General features: G+C 37.1%; 1 protein-coding gene across 1 annotated transcript in view; it reads left to right on the forward strand.

The window, feature by feature from the left end:
* LOC144013499 (receptor-type tyrosine-protein phosphatase N2-like) overlaps positions 1-8,888 on the forward strand; it is an 83,433-nt gene that overhangs the window by 34,802 nt on the left and 39,743 nt on the right. The window lies entirely within an intron of this gene.

Below are 8,888 nucleotides of genomic sequence, written 5' to 3' on the forward strand. Positions count from 1 at the left end.
TGAATGCTGATGGAGGTTTATCTCGCCACGCTTTTTAGAGGACAACGCGCCGCCTTTTAAAGGACATGGACGCCATTTAAACAATGAATCACATATATCAAATGGATGTGAAAACTTTTTTTGTGTGTATTTAACACATTCACTGCCAGCCCAGCAAAAATGCATCATTTGACGTCTTTTTCCGTCAATGGCAGTGAATGAGTTAAAAGACTCATTGAAAGATAAGAGATTTTATTCAAGCCGATGGGTGACATTTGCTTGTTGCAACTCTCTCAAAATAAACTTGAATTAGTTGAGGAAGGGCCTAGCAATTGCTAATTTAGCGCAAAGTGCTCACCGATTTAAAAAAAAAAAAAAAAAAAAAAAAAGCTAAATCCACACAATAAAAGTAAAAATTAGCGTCTCAAAATCACGTTTAGTTTCTTTATAATGCGTCAAGAATGTAAGATTTATTTTCAATGATGTATTGCGCACTATCACACAGGCATATAAATATTATATATAAACATATATAAACAAAATGACCCAAATTTTTTGTTTTCTTTTGGGAGGGGTTGTACAAAATTATCCAATTTTTGTTGTTTTTATTGTTTTTTTGTTTTTTTTGTTTTTTGCACAAAACAACCCATTTTTTGTTGTTGGTTGTTTTAAAACAAAATGAGCCATTTTTGGGGAGGGTTTGCACAAAATGACCCAATTTTTGGGGGGGTGTTTTAAACAAAATGACCTAATTTTAATGGCGCGTTTTTAAATAAAATGACCCAATTTTTTATGGGTTGTTTTAAAAACAATAAAAGTAAAATATGAATAGAATCAACTAACATATTAGCAACTGAAAAAACAGGTAGAACAAATACTGACTGTTCCTGTGCGTTTTGGCCTCTTGGGGGCAGTGTGGTGTCGTGCATCCATGGTGAACACACTTAAAGTGAGTACAGAAGAAAGTTGCGAATTAATTCTAATAAAATAACTCGTTTTTTCACACATTGGGAAGAATTTGTGCCTTTGCGTATTATCTCACCTGATTTGTGTGTGGATATTCGTTATTAGTCGATGCTAACTTCCTGTTAGCATTTGCTAACTTCCTGTTAGCGCTAGATAGCGATGTTTTAAAAACGAAGCATGTTTTTGTATTTAAATATGCAGTGGAAGTAATTCTTAACATTGTGTATTTAGCTTTACAGTTAAGGCCAACTGCGGCGTCATTAAACAGTTTAAAGGACGCTTTGGGACAACAAAATAACATACGCAACACACTTCCTAGTTGCTAATGCTACGCAAGCAAAATGGTGCATTCAGGGTACTTTCACAGCGTCGGAGGCTTCGGTTTCCTTCGATAACGTTTTAAGGGGAAAACCAATCGACCCATTGTCCAATTGCTTTGGCCGATGTTTGAAGGCCAATAATCGGCCGATTATAATCGACGGCCGATTAATCGGTCGGGCCCTATTAGTAATAGACATTTTTATTCCAATTACCATAATATTTGACATTCACTCTGAACCGTAAGCATCAATATTGCATGTATGCAAATGTTTATGTGAGAACAAAAACTCCCCGCATCATTTCTTTTTTTTTTTTTTTTTTAAACATCTTTGTGGCATTAAAGTATTTTGAGAATCTTGTTTACCCTGAGCAACCAATCTAAGGGCAGATTTTGACTTTCGCTTCCAAACTTTTTTTTTATTTTTTATTTATTTTTTGCCCTCCCATGATGCAACACCCGCGTAACGCGTTTAATATTCTGCCGCCATCCGAAGAGCAAGTCGGACGCTCCTTTAAGTTTCTTCTTGTGCTTCCTCCGGGAGGACGCCACCAAGTGTCCAAGGAAGCGTCTTTTCGGTCGCTCGAAATGGGAAAAAATAAATAAATAAATACATTTGATTCATATTCATAAGGCCTCTTTTGAAAGTAAACAAGACATAAAACAACAGAAAGAAAAAAGTAGTTTGGTGAGTTTTGGTTTCTATTTTTTGTCTCTCAGAGTTTTACATGATGGTGAAGACGAGCTTTTCTTTTTCCTGACATTCCTCAAATTTTGCAAATATTTGGTTGGCGCCAGAAAAATTTGCGACTATGATTTATGTGTTGTGAGAAATAACAGAAGAATTTTCTTCTTCAAGATGAAAGATCAGATTTTTTTTCCTAAGGAATAAAAAAAGTTTTTTTTTTTTTTTTTTTTTTTTTTTTTTTTTTTTTTTTTTTTTTTTTGTGAGTGAATTTTTTTTAGGATGAAAGTGAGACTATTTCAAAAATGAAAAATGTTTTTTGCATGATGAGTCAGTATTCGTTTAAAAGTGAGATTTTTTCAAAAGCTTTTTTTTGTGTAAGAAAAACAGAATCTTTCAAGAATGAATTTATATTTTCGGACAACTATTAGGATTTTTTTTTTTTTAAATGGAATAAGTTGAAATATTTTGAAGATAAAGGAAAGATGAACGATGCATTTTGAGGTGATATAAGGCAGAATTTGTTATAAAATTAATTGTATGAATGATTTTCGGAAATTGTGAATTGTCCAGAACAGTCATATTAAAATAATAATAATAATAATAACAACAATAATAATAATAATAATAATAATAATAAAAAGCCGACTTTGAAAATTTTGTTTTTAGCAAAAAAAATCTCTTGAAAAAAAATTACCGGTACTCTTGAATCAAGGATCAAGTCATATTTTTGTCATTCATAGCGGCATATATTTTGAGAAAATATTTCGGGATGAAAAGTACAAATTTGGAGGGTAAAGTCAAGCTTCCAAGAAATATATATACATTTGGTCCGTACAGTCTAATTTTTTTCGAGTGAATGAGTGAATAGTCATGTTGGTGAAGGATTGGCAATGGGTGCTCCCTCCTCCGCAAGGCTACGAAGGGGCTGTGTGTGTGTGTGGGGGGGCTGTATGGTTGGGGGTTACCGAGGGGAGAATTAGCGCTATCGCGAGTGGCTGCCACCTCCAGCTGCCACAAAGAAGGGCCGGCCACAAAAGGAGGTGTGGGGGCGTGTCTCTGCTTTGCGCTTTGGTTTTGCCCTTGAATAGAAAGATCAACTGAAGAGCCCCTCCCCCTACACCCCCCCCCCCCAAACCCCCTCCACACACGCACACACGTCATCTGCATCAGACGGACTCGCGCGGTCGAGTGCAAGCCCGATTTCTCTTCCACCTGTTCCTCCTTCCGACAACGCTCGCGTCAATCGGCGACGAAAATTAACGAGTTTCTTTAACCGGCGCCGACGATGCGAACAAAAGACGTGAGACGTGTGCGCGCGTGTGCGTCCTTGAATAGGAGCGTGCGTGTCTTATTTTAAAAGTACAAATGATCAAAAGGGACCGAAAAAAACACACCAAAAAAACTGCATAAATATTCCGACCGTCTCTCTGATGAAGGGAAATTTGGTGGCCCGGTTGTCATGGCAACAACAGTCACGACGATGCTCCACAATGCTCTCGACAAAAGTATTGGGACACCTCCAACAAATAAATCATGAGGATGACGCGTTCAAGGAGTGAAGAAAATTTAAAGTTTGGACAAAAAAAAATATTGGAGGCATGCTCAGGAAGTGAAAAAAAAAAAAAAAGTAGTGGGACATCTTGAACTCATTTGCTCCCAAAAACGTATGAAGTATTGCCACCAACCTCACGATATGATACGTATCACGATACAGGGGTCATGATATGATACGTATTACGATACAGGGGTCATGATACCTCTCACACTACAGGGGTCACGATATGATACATATCACAATACAGGGGTCACGTTACGTATCACGATACAGGGGTCACGATATGATACGTATCACAATACAGGGGTCACGATGCGATACATATCACAATACAGGGGTCACGATACGATACGTATCTCAATACTGGGGTCACAATATGATACGTATCACATACGTATCATAAATGAGCTCTATTTTTTTATTTATTTTTTTTAAAAAGCTCGAGCATACAGAAGTTTTTGATGCAGCCTCTGCCCTGAAGCGGTCGCTTAAAGCAATGGTAGCTATTACAAAAAAATAGCCAGCAAGTGGCAGCAGAGTATAAGAGATCAACCAAGGCCATGTTTAAAAAGCTCAATTATTCACAATTGTAAATAGATATGTGAATAATGATGAAACTTAGCTATATTCTAATGCTAATTGCTGCAAAACAGAAACAGATACAAATATACTTTTTTTTTTTCTAATGAAAAAAGAGGCTTTAATCTTTTGCTAGGTTTCCTGTGAGCCTCACAAAATCCGTCTAAATCCAGTAAAACATCCGGGAGTGCACGGGGTTGCTTTTGTCAAAATGGCTGCTAGTCAATGAGTTAATAAGACATAGACGAAAGGGAGACCAGTGAAGACAGTTTCAAGTTTGGACATTCTTATTTTTTATTTTATTTTTTTTTATTTTTATTTTTTTATACCGTCAAAAGCTAAGAAAAAAAAAATCAAGTTTGGACAAAAGTATCAGGACAGTGAAGAAAATGTCAAGCTCAAGTCAGAATTATTGGGACACAGTCAGTAAGGGATGAAAATGTCAAGTTTGGACAAAAGTATTGGGACACCTGCAGAAAACGTGAAGAGAGTTGCAAGGTTGGACAAAAGTATTGGGTCGCCTTCAGTAGAAAATGTCAAGTTTGGACAAAAGTATTGGGACACGCAGATGCGTAATTAGCCCATTTTGGTGAACAATAGCACCCACAAAATTTTATATAGTATATATCTAGATATATTTTATACTTTATTTTTATAATATATATATAATAATAATTATTATTATTACTTATTTATTTTTTTATTGATTTATTTTTAAGAAACTAGAAAATTATATAGTATGCATATACACCATAGTTTAAAAGTTTAAACAAAAAAAAAAAATACAGTAACCCCCCACCCCCCACCCCCATTTAATTAGAAAATGGTTTGATCCACCAACTTCCGCTCCCTCCCACCCCCGCTGTTGAGTACCTCCAGAAAGTAAACATGAATGGAAAATGATCAACAAAAGTTTTGGGACATTTATAGAAGAATGTTTTTTTTTTTTTTTTTTTTTTTTTTTTTAAAAGAATGTGATGAAATGAATAAAATTGTGGCGTTTGGACAAAAGTACTTTGACATCTACAGGAACAAAATGTGCACTAAGGCTGTTTGAAAGCGTTCTATAAATAAAGATGACGTGACTTGACTTGACTTGACTCGACTTGACGTGACTTTGGGCAAAAGTATTGCAAGATATGCAGGAAAATGAAATCGGCAGTTTCAAACGCAAATATCGACATGCATCGAGATTTATGTAGCCGACCGTAAAATATGTATTTTATTTACAAACGACAATTTCTTTTTTTAATTTTTTTTTATTGCTACTTTTTATTTTTCCCACTCCTCCTCTTCTTTCTCCTGTCGGCAACATGCGGCGTTGTCGCCATGGCGACGGGGGTGGGGTAAATGGAGTGAGGGGGCGCCGTTGACATGTGCGGGAGACAGGCAGCGATTGGAGAGCGGGAAAAAAAAAAAAAAAAGGCTCAAAGCAATAAAAGGAGGACCGCCCCCTCCGCCCTTGTGCACTTTGAAAGGCGCTGGCGTGGACTCTTCATCGGTGGGCTGCTCCTCATCCTCCACACATTCACGGAATCCCCAAACGATTTTTTATTTTTTATTTTTCCCGGAAAACGAGGATGAGGCGGCTTCCGCTCGCCCGCCGTCGCCGTGAGGAAATATGGCAGCATCCCGGTAATTATTGATCACGTTTCAGCACGCAGTCCCTAAAAGTTGATCGCGATCTTCGTCCACGCCGGGAAAATCAATAAAGTTTTATTCGCCTGGAAAGAGGGAGCGAGTTGCATTTTGAGATGTTTTTTTCTCTGACGTGATGTAAATATGATTTGACGCTGTTTTGGTGCAGAAACATTTTTGATATACGGTCAAACCTCGGTTTTTCGAACGCTTCTGTTTTCAACCAAATTGGTTTTCAACCAGAAAATTCGAGAATTTTATGTCCTTTTTTTTTTTTTTTTTTTTTTAGCTTTGCATGGTGTATTAGCCCCTAATCATCAGTCCAAAGAAAGCATATCCAAGTGGTAAAGCTGCTGAAGAAAAGAGGAAAGTAGTGCGCAGAACTATTGAATTTAAAAAAAGAAATGTTTGCATTTTGTTTTGTTTTTTCATCATTTTAGATAAAACAGTGTCTATTTCTACCCTTTTGTATTTATGGTAAACAGTACAGTGCAGTTTATGGTGTAAAATTGTAAAAAAAAAAAACTTGGAACGGATTAAAATTATTTACATTAATTATAATGGGAAAATTGCTTTGGATTTCTAACAAATCGTTTTTAGAACAGCCTTCTGGAACGTTAGCTGATGCTGAAACTTCAAAGATGTTTTTTCATTTGTCTGCTATCATTTTTGATGATTTGATGCAGAAATTTGATATAATTTGAGGCAGAAGCATGATCGAAACCAGATTTTGTGATGCGATGCTGAAACATGATTGATGGCTGACAAGATTGAAAGTCGAGTTTCACTCAGGCTGAGAGATGATATTTAAAAAAGCAAAACGCTGAAACATGAGTGATTTTTTTTTTTTATGTAGAAGTTTCATGTTGGCTGATGAATTTTTATTCGATGCTGAAACATGATTGATGGCTGACAAGATTGAAAGTCGAGTTTGACTCAGGTTGGGAGAGGACATTTAAAAAAAAAATGCTGAAACATAATAGAAATGTGAGTAATGTAGAAGTTTGACGATAAGTGGTTAAATATGAGAGAAATTTGTCCGTTTTTTTAAAATTTCAAATTGAAATTTGAATGATGCTGAAACGTGCTCGAAATTTGATCTTGCATGATGCTGAAACATGCTACAATTTCAATTGTTTGATAATGAAACATGATAAAAAAAAAAAAAATCTAATATGTTGAAATATAAATGTTATCAAGACACAATGCACAAAAAATACGCAGGAATTTTGAGTTGGATGCTGAATTGTGATTGGTTCAATCTTATCTGATGCTGAAACATTTGAGTTTGATTTCAAAAACAGGATACGATTCTTTGCAGTGCCGATTTTAAAGTTGCTGCTGAAACGTGCTCATTTTTGAATGTTTTTTTTGCTGTGGCTGAAACATGGTTGAAAAATCATGAAAAAAAATGCTTGATTTACAAACAGGCTAAAATGCGTTTCTAGCAATTTGCTGCTGAATTATGATGGAAATAGCGTATATTCGATATTTGATGCTGAAACATGGTTGAACCGTCACAAAACAAATACTTGACGCAGAAACGGGCTAAAAATTTTTTTACCGCTGTTTGATGCTGAATCATGCTAGAAATGAATTGGACGTTTCATTCAAACAAATATGTAAATATTGTGAAAAAGACATTAAAATGGCTGTTTGCTGTTCTCCGCATTAATGTTCAGTCAACCGTGAGTGTTGAGGGTAAACCTTTAACACTTTCACATCAGTGTGTGTGCGTCCGCACACACGCGCGTGCGTCCAGAAGTGATCACCATAGATAACAATGGCCGCCCGCCGCAGTTCACCCTTTGACTCCCCCCCCCCCCCGACTTGAATAAGAAGCAGCAGGCCCAGCAAATCCATCTGCCGAGCGTGCACACGCACGCACGTTTGTCTTTTGTCATCGTGGCGACTTTAATGCCTTTCCCTAACCTCAACCAACAAAAATGATTGCCTACCCCTAATTAGGGTTTGCTCTAACCTTTTGGACATTTAAATGTTAACTTATTTACACCCAATAACGTATAAATATGTTTTTTTTATGCTCTAAGTGTCCCAAAGACGTATTTATACGTTTATTTTATTTTATTTTTTTTATGCTAGAGCATACAGAAGGCTTTGATGCAGCCTCTCAACTGCAAAGAACGGTTGCAGAAATGGTAGTTATTACACAAACGGCCAGCAGGTGGCAGCAGAGCAAAGGAGATCAACCAGGGCCATGTAGAAAAAAAGCTCAATTACTTACAATTTTGAATAGATTTGTGAAAACTGATGAAACTTAGCTCTCTTCTAATGCTAATTGCTGCAAAACGGAAACAGATAGAAACATACCTTTTTTTTCCTGATGAAAGAAGAGACTTTAATCTTTCTTTTGATAGATTCCATGCTTGTATAGCAATAGAACACAATATTCTGTGGGCCTTGCAAAATCAGTCAAAATCCAGTAAAACAGCCGGGAGCAAACGGGATTGCGAAATGTGAAAATGGCTGCCAGTGAATGAGTTAATAACTCTGGGGAAAAAACAAACAAACATTTTGACTCGATTTCTTCACTAATGGCCTTCTAGGAGCCTAAATTATATATGATTATATATCATAATTTTTTGACAACATGCAATACAAAAAAATCCCCACAGGGGGGCGACTATGGATGGCCATATCTCCTGCCGGGGAAAACATCCCCAGACTCGGACTGCCGAGAGCTTTCCAACGGTGTACGGCCCGCGGTCGTACGACCTTCCCTTCCGGAGATACAGGGGGGGCACATGGGACTTTTCTACCCCCTTTCGGAAGCACCATTCCCGGGGAAGATTTGGGGTTTTGACACCCCCCCTTATCTCTGGAACCATAAGTCCTACTGGGGGCCTAAAAGAAAAGCGATTACCACGAAAATGAAGCTGGACATCAATATAAGATCGCAGAAAGAAGAGGCACAGAGGAACATCGGCAAAGACTTGGGCTTCAGTCGGACAGCATCTTAATTATTTATTTTTATTAATCTATTTCAGATTTGTTTTTAATGCAAATAATTTGGATGTAAATATAGACTTTAATGGGGAAATTCGACCCAAGTCGAAATTCGGGTTACATCGCTAGCGTAGGAACGTAACGCCGACGTAACTCGAGGACTCCCTGTGTTGTCATGCTGAAAGCGCGAGAAATTG

The sequence above is a fragment of the Festucalex cinctus genome, chromosome 1, assembly GCF_051991245.1.
Source record: "Festucalex cinctus isolate MCC-2025b chromosome 1, RoL_Fcin_1.0, whole genome shotgun sequence".
In the NCBI taxonomy this organism is placed as follows: domain Eukaryota; kingdom Metazoa; phylum Chordata; class Actinopteri; order Syngnathiformes; family Syngnathidae; genus Festucalex; species Festucalex cinctus.